General features: G+C 40.9%; 1 long non-coding RNA gene across 2 annotated transcripts; it reads left to right on the top strand.

The window, feature by feature from the left end:
* The first annotated feature begins 857 nt into the window (after positions 1–857).
* On the top strand, positions 858–14,575 carry LOC128340821 (uncharacterized). 2 transcript variants are annotated; one of them, XR_008313996.1, is made up of 4 exons: positions 858–984; positions 1,990–2,186; positions 4,566–4,755; positions 13,646–14,575. It is a non-coding gene; the product is annotated as an uncharacterized LOC128340821 (long non-coding RNA). The 2 variants fall into 2 exon arrangements; XR_008313998.1 differs by having other exon boundaries at positions 4,648–4,755.
* Positions 14,576–18,529: the final 3,954 nt, after the last annotated feature.

Here is an 18,529-nt window from a genome sequence, read left to right on the forward strand (position 1 = left end):
ATATATCAGTTCCACCTTTTAATTTGCATTACTGAAATTAATGGACTTTTGCACGATATTCTAATTTTCCGAGTTTCACCTGTACATATATGCAATATCAAAGAGAAGTGCTACAAACTGGGGAGCGGGGGGAATGTTTGGAAAGCACAGGGCCTGTGTCCTTGTCAGCCATTAGCTTTATGCATTGGGATTTACTGAGTCTGACAAAACTGAAAAGGATACTAAGAGAGACAAAACACATATTTGGCATTATTACCAAGTTATCATTAGTCACATGCTGCGGACTGAGAGTGAAGACAGACATAACTTTTTTTAAAAAAATCACTGTGGGTTCGTCACCCATGGCAGTAAGCCTGACTCCAGCCCAATGTCACCACATGCCTTGCAACAATTCGTATCAGTGAGCTGAATATTGGTTCAGCCATCTGCTTTGCTCATTCTCTCACGCTTTGTGCAAGCTGCCTGTCTTTTGGGGGCGGGGGTTGCTGTTAAATTAAAACAGCACACATGTTTACCCATTTATGTATTTATAGTTGACCTTAAAAAAAAAAACACCCCAAAGTGATTGTTTTAAAAAGAATTGCAAAATGACTCTAATAATATGGCAGGATGGGAGGAAGATGTGTTCATATCATCACAAAGGTAGCAACTTTCCCCCTGACATATTATTTTGTAGATACAGGAGAACCTCATTATTCACAGAACCAGTACTTTCGGTTCTGCATATCCGTGGGCTGTCTAATAGACACCCATTTCCAGTATCCATGGATACTATAGGGTTAAAACCCACATATCTGTGGTTCCTAGAGGGCCAGAAGTGACTGCGGAGGTCACTTCTGCCCTCCATTTTGTCTCAAGGAGCCATTTTATGGCTTGTTTTTGCACTAACTCAAACTATTTTCCATGATTTTCCAGAGTTTTCGAGACATTTCATCCATTTGGGGACATTCCTGGGCACATGGGGGACCCGTGCAGCACACCACAGTAAGTTCTGAGCTTTTTTTTGGCCTTTTTAAATTTTCCCCTCCACCTTGGAACCTAACCCCCCTTTCCTCATAGCTGTAATGCCTCGTTACTCACAGTTCTGTTACTCGTGGTAGTGGGCAAGGAACGGAACCCCCACGAGTAACATGGTTCACGTGCACAAAGAGATTGCACCTCTGTATAATATTGCAAACAATCAATTCCTCCAACTGCACTTTGAAAGGACAACAACCCCAGCCAAAGTTATGTAATTATGATTTATTTTGCTTTGAACTTATTTGTTGTAGGATGTGATTTGTTATTAATGATTGTTGTTTTGTCATTTCTGTGGGTTGTAAACGGTCTTGCATAGCAATGTAGAAAAGCAACACACAAATTAAACATGAAATGATATTAAAGCTATGCCACGTGACTGCACTGAGTGGTCATGTACTTCTCTCAGGTATTACATGGTGAGGATTTCAGGTCAATGTGGAGTGTGAGGAAGACTAGAACAGCAACAAACCCATTGGTGGATCATGTCTCTTATTGCAAGGGAATTTCCCCCCAATAAAATAAAAACTATACTCCTAGCAGCCAGTCACTCAGAAATATACTACACAGAACTCAATGTGGACTCATTTGTATTAAAAGGAAAGGGCCGCAGGTGGCTGCAGTTTCCACTCACTGAGCCACAACCTTCGCACTGATCCAACTTGCTGGTAAAGATGACAATTTAAATGCCATCATGATAATGTGCACATGGGTGAGATCTTGAAAATACTTTCTCCCTTGGATATTTTGAATCTTGGATATGCAAATACAAAAGATATAATAAAAGGTGGCTTGATGTTGTTGGATCTTTCTTTATTACTTGCAGTAAATATAGACATTTTATGCTTGATCCTACGCATACAGTCTGCTATTCCTCAAAGGCTTCTCAAAAATGGATTAGAGGGAAAGGTTTGTGCATGCAAATAAATCTATAAATACTAATAGTTTCAACCAACACTCTTTTCTCTTTAGGGACTGGACAAGCTGTTACAGCATGTAAGATAATAAACAGAAGGCCAAGGATAGCATTTAATTACAAATAATTTAACACTGATGAGCTGAAGGAAGCTATTAAGTGAATTACATTCTCCAGCCTCAAATGTAAATGCAGAGGGATTGTTTTCATGTTCCAAGAACGTATTTTTCTAAGTGATGACATTTAATGGAAGGTAAGAAACACAGGCACTGAATTCCATGCATGTGTTTCATGCTTGAAATATGAGGAGAGAAAAATGTGTTAAGTCAAATACATCTTTTCACCATCCTAAGAACAAGATCCAAAATGCAATGACATTTTACTTCAAAATGAAGCTTGAGAAAAACAGGGCCCTTTTTGTGCAGAGTGTAATGGTTTTGTTTGATTTTGAAATCATTTTTAAAAAGCTTCAGCACTTTTACACGCTTTGAATTTGTTGTTTGAAATGATACATTTCAACATGTACCATACTCTTCTTCCACCATTCTCTCAAGAACATAAACAAGAAACCTCTAAATAATACCACTGGCTGGCTGGCGACTATTCTTGCTTGTTTGTTATTTCTCTGTGTAAACCACCCTGAGCCATTTTTGGAAGGGCGGTATAGAAATTGAATTATTATTAACAATAACAATAATAATATTCTGTACAAGGGCTAAATAAGAATTGTCACCTTTTTCTGGAAGAGCCCCTGTGACAATAGCCCTCAAGATGCAGAAACTCAACAGCATCTCTCTTCCCCCATAACACATTTCTACAATTTTAAGGGGTTCTCTAGCCCACGGTTAATTTTAAGGGGTTCTCTAGCCTACAGTGGCAATTGGTGAGGGGGGCAGCTCCTGAAGGGATTATAACTGAGAAATAAATGGTGTAGAGGTGACAGGTTTAATACCCGCTACTTTTACTCCAGACTGGACCCTGCATGGCTACAGTATTTTACTCTAAAAACAAGCCCCTAATCTCTAGTTTGAGATGATCCATTACAACATATACTACTAAAAATTTAAAGGTCTAGGCTTCACTAACTGGAAGCCTCAGAGTTAAATACAGTCCTCCCCAGTTTTCAGTTGAGGCAAGAGAAGTATGTGGAAGTAGTATTGGTTGCAACAGAACTTCCAGCCAGGGAACTTCAGATGGGAGGAGCTGAGATGCTGTGCCACAACCCTCAACTGCACTTCCAAGTGGCCCTTTAGGAAAAATAGTTGCTCACCAGGCCTAAACATGGTGGATGTTATTCAGTTGCTTATGTCTATAATCTAAATGTTTCTCTTTGCACAAAGTTTCCCTAATTTCCGTGGCTGACATCCTATCACTTTTTATGTGCTTCTAACGGTGCACACACAGTGCTAGCTCAACATTTGTCCCCACACTTCTGAAGGGTCAGGGACATATCTCCACTGCAACAGAGTGTTTCTGCAGTATAGGGAGAGTGTGCCACAAATAGTCACACTCTTGCAAAAGAGCACCCATGCTCCAGGCGTGTGGGGACTAGTGCTGTGTGCATGCTGTTGTTAGAAGTACAGTACGTTAGCAGGATGTCAACCAGTAAATTCATTTACACAGAACTAGTATGATGCATTGCCACAGGTCAGTTCTTTACCAATGGCATTTTGAAATAGAGGAATACCATTTAATTTGCTACATCTATAAGAATGGAGGTGTTTTTTAAAAATACTTTCTGAAATCTAAGGCATCGTTAACTGAGATTCATAGTTTTTAGCCCAGAGTCATTAATTGGATTCACATACAGTATAATGATGACCAACTTTCAGTCAGCGTTGTGAGCTGGGTTTCCATTACTTTCAAATATATTGACAATCTGGCAAGTGCATTTTTGGCTCTAGTTGCCCTGTACTTATTTCATACAATAGAAAGTCTATTAGAAGGATATTAGAGCTTTAATTATAATATGGGCACTCTTTCATTTCGCTACACACTAGTAATTCCCAATAATGCTAATGGAAATTATCCAGCGTCAACAAAAGGCAAATGCGCCTTTGACACTAATAGCCATTTGAGCCAAGTACCAAACATATCAAGGAAATGAAGTTTCTGGGAAGTAATTGAATAAAGGAGTTATGACTGAAAATGCAGAAAGCAACAGATATTGACCAGTTTGTCTTATAATATCCATATCTTTTTTTAAAAAAACCCACAGTTAACCCAGTAATTTGATTTCAATTATTTCATTTAATTAAGGTAATTAAATCACGCAACTGAATTATCATATGGCAACTAAAAGTGCACAAAAACCTTACAGAATTATGATTAAATATGCTTGAAAAAGAGGAAGCAAGGTCAAATATAGTAGCAAGAAGAGATTGCTACCTGTACAGCTTCAATAGTTTTCTATTTTTCAGAAGTTGTGGTCTACCTGTTTATATTACAGGATTAAGTTTTTTCTCTAATGAGAATATTTGCTTGGCAATGCTACCCTTCATGATAAATCTAATGGAACACTTATAATCCAGTCACTTTTCATGCTGAGATGATAAGAGGAGCTGAAATGGTAGAACACTAGAAGGTAGTCTGTAGAACCTTTATCCTCAATGTGTTTGTTTTTTACACAAAGGAGCATCTAGAAATGGCAGTTTCATGGCAGAAATGCAATCTGCATAATGGCTTATACAGATTTTTCCTACAATCATACACAGCACCCACATAGAAACAAATATCCTGTGCATGCGAAGTGGCCCCAGTAGCAAGTACCAGCAGAAGTCATGAACATAGCAAGGACAATGGGTGCAGTCCCTATCTAAAAGGTAAGCATACCAAACTATTATTGAAATCCTTGAGATTTAGGAATGCTTAATGGTCTCTAGCTTGTATTATCCTTTGGCACCAGCCCTTAGTGTCAAGATGGAACCAGAGCAGAAGTAATGCGGAAGTATCAGCAGGAACATAGGAAGCTGCCTGATGCTGATCAGACCATTGGTCCATTTAGCTCAGTATTGTCTTCACTGACTGGCAGCGGCTCTCCAAGGTTTGAGGCAGGAATCTATCCCAGCCCTACCTGGAGATGCCAGGAATTGAACCTGAGACCTTCTGCATACAAAACAGATGGTCTGCCACTGAACTAATGCCCATTCCCAAATAAGAGTGATAACGTTTTACAGATGCCCTACACCTGTACATCCATCCATGGTACACACATACACATACATACAGTTGTGCATATAGCCAGTATACACCCGTTCCCGCTCACAAAAAGAAGGCATATGCAAATGGAATATATTTCTAGACATTCCCTTGTTGAAGATGTAATTTTAACACACTGAAAGACAGAGCGTGACAAAAATATAGGCCAGTCATCTATTGTTACAGTTTTACAAGGATAAAACCAATACAAATAAATTTGTCTAGAGATGCTGATGTACCTGAGCAAAAGTCAGAAAGTATACCATATTTCCAGTAAGGTAATCAACTCACTGCACAAGTTCCAGGAATGAATGCTAATGGAATCTGAAAAAATCACTCTTTCTTAAACTGAAACAAGTAGGGGGATGTAAAGCACAAATACCTTTTTCACAGAAACGCCCAGTGAAATGTAGTGGGCATTCACACTGAAATGAGGCCACACCATCAGGAAGACTGATCTGATGACAAGTTCCTCCATTATGGCACAAATCCCATTGGCAGACTGACAAAAGCGCAGCATGAGTGGGTGAGGGCACAGCTGATCTGAGTGCCTCAGACACCTCAGAAACTGCACCCAAGACAACTGTTGATGTCTCTTCAGATACAGGAAACCTGTGGGACACAATTAATTTGATTTAAAACACTCATACTCTGCTTGTTCCATAATCACTCAAGGCAGCTCACAAAATTAATTGAAACAATTTTAGATACAACAAAGAGAGAATACCACCTTTAAACAGTAAAACTTAAGTAGCAGCAAGACAAAAACTAGAGGACATTTGCCTTCTCATCTTACCTTTTGAAATATGAACTATGCAGGAGTGACTAAATGCCAGGAAGGGTGCTCAAAGAGGCTCAGGCAAGGAAAAGAAAATGAACCAAATGGCTAATTGTACTCATTTTTATTCATCATAGTGTATTTATTTGGTCCATAAACCTTCCACAACCAAAATATCCTTCTATTAAATCTAAGGATATAACTCCCCAAAGGGCTGAGATATTCCTTATCTTGAGATGCCTCCTCTCCTAACATGGTGCAACACATAACATTCCTCCCACAGTAAACCCCATTTCATGATAGCCTTTCCTCAGCTGTGCCCTCCACATTGTCCAAGTAAAAGAAACCTGCACAAACAGACCAGAGACTTGGCAACTAAATGCCTTGCTGGAAAACAAAGTGCCCTGCCATTGATGTAGCTTGATGTACAGCAGAGGTAGGCAGGCTTAAGGCTTCAAAAGCAACTCCCCCCACCCTTACTCCTCCCCCCTCCTTGGCATCTCCCTGGGCAAAATGGTGGCATGAGAAGGCACAGCCTGTGACAAAATTGTGGTTAGGAAACCAAAGCCAGTGACAAAAAAGCACACAACTACTGAATAAGGATTTTAATATCAAAACCTCTCAAATGGCTTGCAAAGCTAGACAAAGATCTGATCAAAGGCAACCATTGCCAGTAATGCTGAGAGATAAGCCCAACCAGCCATTGAATCAAAGACAGACAATTCTTTTCTTATTTGCAATTTTTAAAGGGACAGCAAGTCTCCATCATAGCCCATGAGAGGAAAAACGGAGGCTCAGAGATATACAATTTGGCCAGGCCCATAACTGTGCATATGAGCAATCACACTCTCAGCCCCTCCCACTTCAGCAAGAAAAGTAGATTAACCATCTGATTGGTGCATTTTTATTCCAGTTACTCAAATAGCCTTAGAAGTTAAACAAAAAGGAAACAGTTACTGAATGGCTTACTATTTTTAAAAAAGCATATTTTTGCCAATACTACACAGCCAATTATCTTAATGCGTTGGGAATTTCTAGGGTTTGGATATTGTTTTTTAACAAGAGATACAACTACTGAAAACCTTATTTCTCTATCTTTTAGTGAGCAATAAAGATTGGTCAGACTGCTTCATTACAAAACAAAAACAAGCCGATGAAGGACTGCAGCAAAGTGCCTTCTCTTTCCATCTCTTAAAATTAAAGCAGCCCATTCCTTCCCCACCCATTTAAAACTAAGGTGCTGCCTCCCCGCACCTTAAAAAGCTGTCTATATTCTGTCCCACTCCATACAATCATCAATTCCTTGTTTTTGAGCTCTTAAGAAATCTTTTTTCACACTCTTCCCATAAGCAACACACCCACTTAGAATTAAGAGATTGAGTGCCTCCTGTGAGCATGTGCCCAGCCTAGAGATGTGCAGAATGTTTCAAGGTTGAAATGTTTTGATTTGAAATGGGCCGTTTCAAGCTCAAAACAGCACCCTTCAAATAAAGGGTCTGTTTCGAGTTCAAAACAGAACCACTCCATTTCAACTGAAACATTTCAACATTTTGAGCACTATTTTGATGGGTTGATTTTTCCCTTGCTGATTGGTTTTATGGCACTGGCTTCTGATTGGCTTGAAATTTCCCTGCTTCTTGGCTGGCTTGTTATCGTATAAATAGGGGCGTAGGGACTGTGGAGCAAGTGGGGACAATTACCCCCCAGCCACCAGGGGCTGAGGGACCGCCAAGGCCCCCCCTTGCCCAGGGCACCCCCTTGCCCACTCCCACACCAAGCAAGCAAATGATGCACTGGTTGGGAGCATGAGGCACACCTATCTCCTCCCCAGCAAGTGTTTCACTGAAACGCTAGCTGTGCTGGGGGGAGGGGGAGCCCAGCCAGCATTTAAATGAAACACTGACTGAGTAGGGATGGGAGAGGGTCCAAATGGACCATATTCCAGGCAATGGCTGCACCCCCTGCATCTGATGTCAGATGAAAGGGGGTGGGGCCAGTGCAGGGGACAAGGCCTATCAGCCCCAACAGAGCTTCATTTCCCAGTGACCAGTTTGTGGAAATCTATAGGGGTTTGAGGAAAAGGTTAAAAATTTGTTTAAAATCACCTGCTTGCCCATTTCTTTTCTGGTTTGGGTGGTAGGTAGCACCCAACTTACTTTGTTGTCCCTAGGAGTTACCCATGGGGAACAATTGGATGTTTTGCATTCCCCACTGTTCCCTATGGCTGGAACACTAAAAATATTTTGAGTTGTTAGGTTGAAACAGCTGGCTTGACTGCTGTTTCAACAGACCGTTTCAACCAATTGCATTTCATTTTGAGCTCAAAACGAAACACAAAGTCCATTTAGTGTGCATCCCTAGCTCAGAGTCAGCCCAATATTTTTTTTGTCCCAGAACTAAGTGTCCAATTGACAGAAAAATCCACTCCTGCTTTTCTGTCTAGCTCTCTCCGTTTCTGCTGAGTCTCCTTACCAGTAAGAATAGAATAAAAGTCAAACAGGAGCTGGTTGCATGAGAAATATTGGGGATATATTTTCTGGTGAGAGAGGGAGAAAGGAGGATGCTAGATTCTGTTGTGTTTCTAGTAGATTCATTCCTTGAGTCAGACAAGGTTCTAGATTAGTTATATTTTTAGTTCAGTCCTAGACTGGAGGTGGGGCAGCCAGACAATAAACAGCAGGAGAACAGAAAACAGTTTGCATTTATCTTTCTGTAATTAAGGCTTCTTTCATTAAACTATTAATTAGGGATGTGTGAAACGTTTCGGGTACAGAACGATCTGTACCCGAAACAGCGAATTTCGGGTGATTCGGAGCCGAACAGAATCATCCTCTAAGAAATCCGAATAATTTTGGATCCGAAACGAATCACCCCTGTTTTGGATCCGAAATATTCGGATGTTTCGGAGCTCAATTTAGTGGCCTTCTTCCCCCCGCTCCATTTTGAGCAATGATGTCTATTTGAATTTCCCACCTTTTTGCATCCCATTGACTTCAATGCAAAAAGGTCTGATGTGATGTCTGCTCAAATTTCAGGTCCCAGGGGCAAAATAGTGGGGTTGGGTGGTAGTACCTAATGGGTGGAGGCTACCACCCCAATTGCAGAGGGATTGGGCAAAGGGCTGATTTTTGGTGAATTTTTGAAATTTTAGTGTCTTTGGGGCAGATTGGGGGCATAACGTGGGATCTGGGCCAAAAGAGTGGGGTGGGGTGGTAGTGCCTAATGGGTGGAGGCTACCACCCCAATTTCAGAGTGATTGGGCAGAGGGCTGATTTTTGGTGAATTTCTGAAGTTTACGTGTTTTTAAGGTTTTCCCCCTTTAGGTATAATGGAGGGTGTATCGCTTCACGTCAGGGGGGAAAGGGTGGCCTATAGTGGTGTGGGGTTGGTGGTAGTGCCGGGTAGGGGCAAGGAAGCTGCCTGAATTTTTTCAAAGGATTTGGGCAGAGGGCTGATTTTTGGTGAATTGTTGAAGTTTACGCGTCTTTAAGGTTTTTCCTCATAATGTATAATGAAGCTTTCAGCAGCCCCATAAGTGCACTTGGGGGGTGCTGGGGTGGCCCAGAGCGAGTGGTGATGTAGTTCACATAGGGTGCCAACCACCCCCATGGGTTTCTAACCCATGGGGTACAGGGTTCTGTTGTTTCTGAGGTATTCTGAGTGTGGATTCTATGATAGCAAATGATTTTCAATGAGACACCATGAATCCACTCTAATTTGCTACAATCAGCCCTCTGCCCAAATCCTTTGAAAAAATTCAGGCAGCTTCCTTGCCCCTAACTGGCACTACCACCAACCCCACACCACTCTAGGCCACCCCTTTCCCCCTGACGTGAAGCGATACACCCTACATTATACCTAATGGGGGAAAACCTTAAAGACACGTAAACTTCAACAATTCACCAAAAATCATCCCTTTACCCAATAACTCTGAAATTGGGGTGGTAGCCTCCACCCATTAGGCACTACCACCCCACCCCACTCTTTTGGCCCAGATCCCACGTTATTCCCCCAATCTGCCCCAAATACATTAAAACTTCAAAAATGCACCAAAAATCAGCCCTTTGGCCAATCCCTCTGCAATTTGGGTGGTTGCCTCCACCCATTAGGCACTACCACCCCACCCCACTCTTTTGGCCCAAGGACCAATTTTTTAATCCAAATCTATTTGGCTTCAGATTAATTCGGATCCAAATCGAATCAGGGGTGATTCGGATGGGCAATATTTGGATACAGAAGAGAACAGGGGTGTTTCGGTTCGGATCTGAATCGAATCACTGAAAATCCGAATTGCACACCCCTACTATTAATGCTCTTAGTTACAATCCATTGCCTGTTCCTTATGTGCTACAACCCTTCCCTCTCTGGATTCTACAGATTCCAAGAGGATTTTATTGCAGGAGGGGAGCAAGAGAGGCTGCTTTTGTGGGGGCGAGGAGAGGAAATAGAAAAATGAATGGAAGAGGAAGTAAAAGCAACACTGAGCAGAGAGAGAGTTTGAAAAAGGTGCGGCCAGTTTCGGCACTCATACAGCCAATTGGATCTGCAATATTAGCTGGAAGGAAGGGGAGGGAGAAGGGAAGTCCAAAACCTTAAAGAGCTACTTCAGATAAGCTTGGGAGCTGCCAGTCACCCATAAGCAAAATGATGCCTACCACTGGTGAACAGGACAGGACAGGACAGATATTGCACAATAAGGGGGCTGGGCTCCACCTGCACATAGCTTATATAGCTTTTGAAGACCTGCACAGAGGCTTCAGCAGCACTATGTAATTGACCCCCAATGAGCCATTCAATGGCTTCCAAACCCTGCCATCCATTCATTAATCCAGGTGGCTGGATCATACCCAATATTACTTCTCTGGGAAACGACTTCGTTAAAATTATTACAACTACATCAGATAGTCGACCAACAGATGAAAGCAATTACATAGGTGTGAATACTATCACCGAGTTCTCTCTAAGAGATAAAATTGAAAAGACAAAGGAACATAGTTTCAAATCAATTTAAATCACATTGCTGTGAAAAACAAAACTGGAAACCTTTTGGCTAAGGCCCAAGGAAAATAAACTTTAATGGGTCATATTCGATTAATTCAATTTCTAAAATAAATAAATAAATAAATAAATTTATTAAAACAAATTTACAACACAAAACAATAGTGATCCAAACACGAACAGCAAAACATAATACAACAAGCACAATTCATCAACCCATCCACATTCTAATGTCTGTGGTAGGAAAACAACCAGAATTTTCCCAATTAGTGTAAAGAATAAAATCTGACCAAATTGCATAAAAAGAATTATTTTTAGTCTGCTTTGCACGGGACCGCATAATATGGATTAGCTTTTCTGAGATCATGATATGCCATAGTGTCTTGTACCAGATGTCCATCTACAAGATTTGATTTTTCTAATGCTTGGCTATAGCTAACCTGCACATGACAGCAGTTACCATAAACACAACCGATTTTTTGGATGTCACATTTATATTGACCCCAGAAAATACATTTACTAATGCCAGCTGGGGCATAATCCTATTTTCTGGTTTGTAATCCTGCACATCTCTGTGAATGCCTCTGTCCAAAAGGATAACACCCTAGGACAGGTCCACCAGAGATGAAAATAAATTCCCTTCATCCCGCAACCACTCCAGCTCAGCGAAGAGCAGTCTTTTTGGATGTATGCTATTTTTACTGGGGTCAGATACCATCTTAGGAAAACTTTGATAAAATTCTCCTTAATTTGGACCAAAGAGGAAGTAACTGACTTCCATTTTCATATGCTCATCCACTCCTGATCTTTGATTTCCTGTTGGAAGGCATTTTCCCAAGACATTTTAAGGCTAGGCAGTGGGTTAAATATGTGGTTTATAATCAAAAGTTATAATTTTTAAACCACTAAGGGCGTCTGGGGTTTCCAAAACTAAAATTTGCCCAATTCAGTAACTTTTACCAGCAGGGAAATCCTATTGACCTAGAGGCTATAGGAATAATTTGGGGTCTTTTGCACTGTATATCTCTTTTACAGTGCAGATCCTTTATATGTGCCCCAGAAATAACAGCACAAGCTAACAGACAACAAACAAAATTTGTTAGTTTTATAACTAACAAATTTATAACAAATGCCATTGCATCAACAAAAGATTCACCCTGTGTGGCCTTATATTTTCAGTATTGGTTTTTTCCAGTGAAGGGAATTTGCAGTTGGAAAGATTTCCAACTTTCCCTGTGAATCCCTGAGAACCACAGTGGTGCTTTTGAACAACAGCTCCAGGATTTCCATCGCATTTGAAAATACAAGTTGTAAATGCAGCTCCATTGTAACTGCCAGATCCCCACCGAGTGCATATTTTATGCATGTAAATTAATCTGTGGTTGATTATGAGGACATTATAACAAATGCCATTGCAGGGTAGCTAAAAAGAAATACAACAGCACTGTGCTGGCCTTATCGGACCAGAACACATGGAACACTTGCATAAAGCCAGATGTCTTCAGGAGATTCAGAGTCTGAACAAAACTACACAATAGAAAAGCAGTTTCATCATTTCTTTGCATTATAGACAGAGTACAGCTTCCATGTGTGATGTGAGGTTTTGACACATTCCTTGGAGAAACCCATATTTTCTGAAGAGCTAGTTCACAAATACTGAGCCTCTGTCCGAGACACTGAAGGGATGTGATATGCAGGGTTTTGATCAGTCTGATCCTATGCAGGTTTATATGAACATAAGGTCCACTGAGTTAAATAGAATATAAGTGTGCATAGGTTTCAAGGCCTACTAAATGCCCAGACAGTGGCCATATTTGCTTTAAAACTTTGCCCTTCGATTCTCTGATAAACATTCAAAGTGGCTGATGTCTCGAAACATCACAAAATATTTAAAAAACATCAAAAGAGCAGTTAAAAATAAGCAGTGAGAACAGCCATCTCAAATATGCCTATGCAGCACAAATCAAATATTATCCAAAGGTATAGGCAAATCTACATGTCTCTGAAAATAGCATAAAAATGGCACCAAGAAAATGTTCTTTTTAGGCAGGATCTTCCACAACTGTGGCACATTTACAGAGAATGTTGGACTTCATAGGCCTATTGATCCCACATCATGAGTGGAGGGAACATGAACCAGTCTTCCCATGAACCATGATGGGTGGATAGAGGGCTTTATAGCTTAGCACTAGTACCTTGAATCAGAGGCGTAACTAGGGAAAATGGCGCCCGGGGCAAGCACTGAAATGGCGCCCCCCCACCACTTCTCCCCCGCCGCGCCCCTAACATACTACATTATACTTAGGTTTTTCCTCACAAGTGCCTGCCGCCGCCGCCAAGCCAGGCCACTGACTGGCCGCCAGGCGCCAGCAAAGCAATGGGGGTGGGCGCAGGCGGCGCGGAAGGGACCGCTCGTGGGGAAGGGGGCACTGACACGCTCCCTTGACTGCTGCAGCACTGCTGCACTGAGCAGGAAACATTTGTATTAACAAAAAATTTAAAAAAAAATTAAAAAAAATTTGGTCATGGCGGCACCCCCCACGTGACCAGAAAAGATGGCGCCCGGGGCATGTGCCCCCTGCCCCCCCTATAGTTACGCCTCTGCCTTGAATAATGTCCAAAAGCAAATTGTCAACCTATGAAAGAACTAGTATTATATTATCTCTGCACCAGCAAACATGAAATGATGTACTGTTAAATTCGGTACCAGCTAAAGCTTCCAAAACATTTTCTTTCAGAGACAGTCAACCCACAACAGATTGCAGAAATCACTACTCAAGATAATCAGGGAGCAGGTAACTGAAGCAAGGTCTCCAAATTCCAGGAATGAGTGTAGTTGGCGTACCAGGACCTTTTCCAAATGGCAATTGAATGCAGCTTCTCTAACTCGGCAGGAGTTCATACAAGGGAACCATTTACAGTGATGTCAGGACAGCAGCAGAAGGTACCGTTCATACAGCTGATGGCATTATTCAGGTTTGTTCCTGATGTTTTGCAGCTACTGTGCATTATACACATCCTAAAAAGGTAGCACTTTGGTGCAGAGCTCAAAGTGGCTTAACCTTGGGCACTTCCTGCTGCAGTAAAACTGCCCATCTGAGAAAGCTTCAGTCAAAACTGGGGAAAATGAAATCCTGGCCATGACCATGGCTACCACCTTGAAATTCAGAAGCCATGTTGGATCTAGGAGAGCTCCCAAACTCTAAACCCAATCAACCAGACCTCTAACCATCATCATGTCCATCTGATCTGGATAAAACTTAGTTTTTTGTCCCTTTATGGGGATCTACAGAGGACTAGTTTTAGGAATACTGCTCTGGGATTCTGGTCTTGTTCAGTTGTATTGATTCATTTCTCTAACTTGCCAGCAATGGATCTATTGCTCTCTAGTCGTTCTTTTAGGTGCTGCCCAACTGCTTCGATACCAGCATTTCTTCCAGGCCTCCTTTTAGTTAGCCCTTACTTGAGGAAAACACTTCTGCAAGCTCATTAATGGAGCAAACATCTGCAACTGCATTCAGAATTCATTCCAACAGCTATGAATAAGTAATGCTCCTGACTCCAAACAGTTTAACTAAAATGCTTATTTGAATAAAAAGTAGGAAATGTTTAAAAGTCATTTAGTAATTGAGGTTTCGGAGGCTTCAGTAATGCACAGCAAAAATATAGCAGACCAAGCTCAATTTGATTTTTCAGTAAGGTTAGAGAAAATATTCAGTGAATGGTTCTGAATATTCCTCTTCCTCCTCCTCTCCCTATCCCAGTACTCTCCTCATCTGGTTTTTTATGTCATTCTGCAAGCCACTCAGATGCCTTGAGAGTTATCAAGTTATTGGTCAGAAAGGTGAGATAAATTCTTATATAAATAAAACTAACTGGAATCAGTAAAACACTAGGACTTTAACTAACTCATGAATTTTGTGGCATACCCCAATGCCTGATTGGCTAACATAAAACCTGCAAAGAGCTATTAGTGATTCTAGCTATGAAAAATATGCTACTACAATTTAGGTTTGCAAAGAAGGTATTGAGAACAGTGAACACTTAGTCTGTTATTAATCTAGCCCAGATCTTGTGTTTTCAGCCTCTATCCTTCTTTTCCATGAGACATGGTAGGAATAGGTTCTGATCGAAGCACCTATGGACATAAAAACTGATTATAGCATTACAACAGCATTTTGTGGATTATGGAGTCTCTTTGACCCCATGCACCATTTGTGTATAGTACTTTCAGTTCACATCCATATTAGTCAAAATTGCACTGTTAAACACTATTACAAGGGGGTAGTAGATGAAACACCACATGACACTTAACTTCATTATGGCTGGTCCTGACCTAGATCATGGAATTGCAAATTTCATACTCTCAAACTGCATACTATCAAATGGAGTATGATATTCCTTGATTTTCCAGAGGCTTAATAGTTAAGAATATACATAGTGCTAGTATTTTACATAGGTTTGAACACTATAATTTCAGTCACAGACACTTTGAGTACCTTGTGACATAGTAGGTGGCATCAAATAACCCAAAACCTAAAATTAGGTCCCTGAGAGTGTAAAACTCAGTATAAAATGGCTGATGACCATTTATATCAACACTAACATCTTCTCATTTCATAAAGTGGCATGCAACAGCTGTACCAGAGTGAAAAGCAGAGTTTTGGCATTCTGCAGATCCTCTCTAGGAATTGCTTACAGAATGAGAAAAGCCACTTTATATCAAATTTGTAATCACATGAACAGATGCTTGTAATCTGTGTTTGTAGCTGATGGAAATTTGGCTTCTGTAACCAGCATAAAATTTATGTAAGAAAATCTGGCACTTAGTCCTACAGCTATTGGGAAGAAAATTAATGCATGCTAAAGGAAATTTTGTTCAGGTAGCTAGATTACAGCAGCTTCATCAATCATTGCCAATCTACCAGTATAACTAACACTGCTGATCAGTCTGTTAAAGTACAGTCTCCTCATACTTTCAAGTTTAACATGTCACTAAAACTACGCGCACCCTCATGTCATTCCATGTAGAAAATTGAGGGCAGATACCTTTCAAGTCCTTTGAAAAGGCAGAAGGATTATTCTCCTTCCAGAGGTGGATATGGGAGAGATTTGGATGTGAACAATTAAAAGAAGAAGAAGAAAGATTTGTTCCTAGGACCACAGAACTTCCTGAACTTGATAGATAAATAATACTGGGTGGGTATATTGTAAGAGTGCTCTGCCTTGTCTCTAATTTAGGTTTCTCTGACAGTTCACCAATATTCTCCAAACCCTACATGGAGGCTGAAATGAACCGACAGTATAGCTGGGTAGAGGTTATCTGCTACCCTGCAATTCCATTCTACAGAAACGGAAAACATTTCTACAAGTTCTGCTTAGGCAGCCCTCAGCAAACACTCCTGTTCCTGTGAGCAGTGTGATGAGAGAGGTGCATGATGTTTCAGGGCAGGACTACCTGCTTCCAGCACTTGTATCTGTGTTCATAGGCATTCTTATGATTGCCTGATCAGGGCTCATTTGGCCATCATTTAAATAAATGTTAAAAAAAAGATAGGCCCAGTTTGTATGGGGATCCTACCTGGAATCCAGATAATTTGGCTGGTACTAAAGTTTTGGTGTAATCATGATCCAGTATCCCCCAAGTCTCTCTCCCATGCATGATAACCATGGTTCCGTTTTTGAAGGAAATGGCTTTGGTTTTTGCACTTCCCCTTCCATAATGGGATGCAGCAAATCCAAATGATTTCTTTCCCATCAGTAGCCTTTTGTAGTCACCAGAGCCAAGATCCTATCTTTCAAATGAAATCAAATCTGCTTGGTCTCCAAGTTTCACTCAGTCATCTTTACTTTTCATTCTTTGAAGATTCTTACTGCTCTTTCAGCTAGACCATCAGGAACTGAATGGTGTGGTGATGCCTTAATGGGTTTAATTTGATTTTTGTTCAGGGACTCTTTACTGTTTTATCGATGACCAAATCTATGGGCAGTCCATGTTTTGTCAGAGTTTTTCACAGGTGCTGCTGCTGAAATGAGCAAGCTCATTGGGTCCACTTTCAATTACTTTGAATTGGTATCTACTATACCAATTGCAAATCTTCATCCAAATGTGGCCAGCAAACATAGCTGAGAGCTTAATCCTTTGTGTATGAAATCCCTGGATGGGCTTCATACAGCCTGTAGAACTTGCTGTTGTTCTTGGGGGTGGGAGGTGGAACAATATGGGTACTACACAATATGCAGCAATTCCCTATGCTAGGGTCTGTACTTTAAAATGGGCAGAATTCTTCTCCAGGATTTATTTTATTTATCGTCAACCCCACAATGTATATTGCATTGTCCAAGGGAGGTTAGGATCCTGCCTGCTCTATATTCTTCTGGGCAGCCCTAATGGGAGTCTGGTCCAGATGTTCTATGGACAGAGCAACTGTGATTCAGGTAGTGGCAGTCTGCTTGGGGCACCATGCTGGTTGCCTGCCTTGTAGATTATATTTATTTTAGATGAAGAGCCCAACCATTAGGTTGTGATTTGTTAGAACTGTGAAAGGTTTCCCATACAGGTTGACTTTTTAAAAGGCAAATACAAGGGCAGGGCTCCTTTTTTCTTAGTTGAGAATTTCCCTGTTTAGTCTTATTTCATCTCTTTGTGGGTTGTTCAGGAGGCCTGCACCACTGCTGGCACTGCATGAAGAGATCTTCAGATATTGGCCAGGTGGGTCCTCTGGGCTGGTTCTCAGCCTTGCCAACCCTAATATCAGCCCTGCTCAGCCCAACCTGACACACAGAACTCTCTCTCAAACATGGTGGTCAGCTGCAGGAACCAGAAAATACCAGGAAAAGCAGAGACACAATCAACAAGCCTCGGTACCGGTGCCCCAGCTCTTCACTAATCTGGGTTAAGAGTGAGGGTTAGAAACAGGATTACCCAGATTTGGACTACCACAGTTTAGAGCAGTTGCCCTGGTTCACACATGCATGCAACTCTAGGTTAGAGGCAGATAACTCAGTTTTAGCTGCTCATATGAAGAGACTTCATGCCTGCTATAGTTAAATGAAAACAGCAAAAGATTATTTATGCATCATTGACAGATATATCTTACCATTCTTCCATGGAGCTCAGAGTGATATACATAGGGCAACCCTTTTTAGCCTCTCAACAACTGTGTGAGGCAAGTTAGGCTGAGTGAGAATAATTGATCCCTGGTCATTCAGGGAGCTTCATAACTAAGTGGGGATGCTCCTAGTCCAGCTCTCTAACCACTCTATACCACACTGGGTCTGCAACATGCACTAACATTATTCCTGGCATGATATCATCTATTTTATTTATTTTATTCATTTTTAAATTTCAATACTGACTTTCATTAAAATAATCTCAAAGCGGTTTACAAAACATTCAACAATATAAAACCATAAAAACTACACAATAAGAACTGAAATAAAATATAAAAATACAAATCTAATAACAAGTTTTAAAAACATATACAATATCATCATAATATACAAAGCAGCAGCAAACAAAACACTCATTTAATAAAAGCCTGGGTAAAAAGCCAAGATTTAACTTGCTTTCTAAAAACTGTGATGGAGTTTTTTTTTAACTGTGATGGGGAGCGGAGGCT

Source organism: Hemicordylus capensis, chromosome 1 (assembly GCF_027244095.1).
Source record: "Hemicordylus capensis ecotype Gifberg chromosome 1, rHemCap1.1.pri, whole genome shotgun sequence".
Taxonomy (NCBI): Eukaryota; Metazoa; Chordata; class Lepidosauria; order Squamata; family Cordylidae; genus Hemicordylus; species Hemicordylus capensis.